We start from the raw sequence: 1,457 nt of genomic DNA on the forward strand, positions 1-1,457 counted from the left end.
CAAGGCCGTCACTGTGTTCCGTTTATGTCTAACAGGATCCGTCAATTGAGTCCCACGACGACAGCTGTGAGTCATTTCTACTATGAAAGAGTTGAGTTGAAACAATCGCACAATGATCCACGGGAGCGTGGCAATATTACTATTACTGACGTCAACCAGCTCATTGATCCATGCATGCAGATGCGATTTAGCACATTTACAAGTTAGCAAACCTGAAATGAAAACATGCATATTCAGTTCTTGTAAAGAATCAGCAGTGCGTGTTCAGGGCAGTCTGAAACAAACAAGGCCAACAGTGTCAGTGTTAGATCAGGAGCCACGTTGTAGGCTCATGACTGTGGCGAGTGGCCATGAAGCCAGCAGACACGGCCCAAGACAAAGGCTCTGAACTGTAACTCGTCTGTATTCTGTGCTGCTATCGGATTTCATTTCGTTTTATGACCACGTTTGAAAAAAAAAAAGAGTTTTAGAAAAGTGTAAAAGAATACATGCGTAAATGTTTTAATTACCGCAGAAAGATATTTGAAACAGAAACCGCAATTGCGCACCCCCAAAAAATTAGATGTCAAATACTAAAGAGTTGAATAAGTGAAGAGCAATCGAATATTAGAAGAAGAAAAAAAATAAAATGTATAAATTATTGTTCTACAAGGAAATCACAGGCAGAGAAAAATAATTTGTGAACGGCAACATTGGTAAATTCACGAGACAGAAAATAGTTCCGTTTACAAAATAAGAGCTTTAAGAATTTAGCTGTAGTTGTTGTTTGATTTAACTCAGCATCAATCTTAAATCCCGCATTTTTTTTTTCAGTTTTGTGACATGAACAGGTCGCGTCTGACAGTCGCAGTGGCCATTTTAGACAAATCTGCTTTAACATCAGCCCCAAACAAAGTCTGGCTTGTTACAGTTGTGATTACTTCCGGTGTTGCATTTGCGTCATACTGGAGTTCAATTGGTGATTTGCCTGCCACAAACGTCTGTGATCAATGTTACTTTTATTGTATTAATGACTCAAAATGTTCATATGATATGATTTGTCTCCGTATGTGTGTCGTTGTCAGTGAATGAAGCAGGTCATGTAGATTAGCTCACATTAGCTTAGCTAAACTAGTTTGCATTTGAGATTTAACCCACCTGACAATTTTACCTCATAATGCTGCAGTGATAGTTTTAAATAAAGATATTGGTGTTGCTAGCGTTGTAGTTTCGACGCACTGTAGGCTTTGTAGACAGGAAGTAAAAAGAAACCGTGCGATTGAATCCCAGCGTGTTTAGTGCAAACTAAGTTGCGTGTCAAAATTTTGCGCGTTTATGGGCCAAGTCAAATAGTTTTTAACAATTAGGTGAAAAAAAAAACTTTTCTTTGAGTTGATTTGTATAAAACTTGTGTTAATATGATAGAAATAATGATTACTGTGACGCTGTGGAAAAAAAATGTCTGAGCTCAGTCTTCT

Source organism: Synchiropus splendidus, chromosome 4, assembly GCF_027744825.2.
Source record: "Synchiropus splendidus isolate RoL2022-P1 chromosome 4, RoL_Sspl_1.0, whole genome shotgun sequence".
NCBI lineage: Eukaryota > Metazoa > Chordata > Actinopteri > Syngnathiformes > Callionymidae > Synchiropus > Synchiropus splendidus.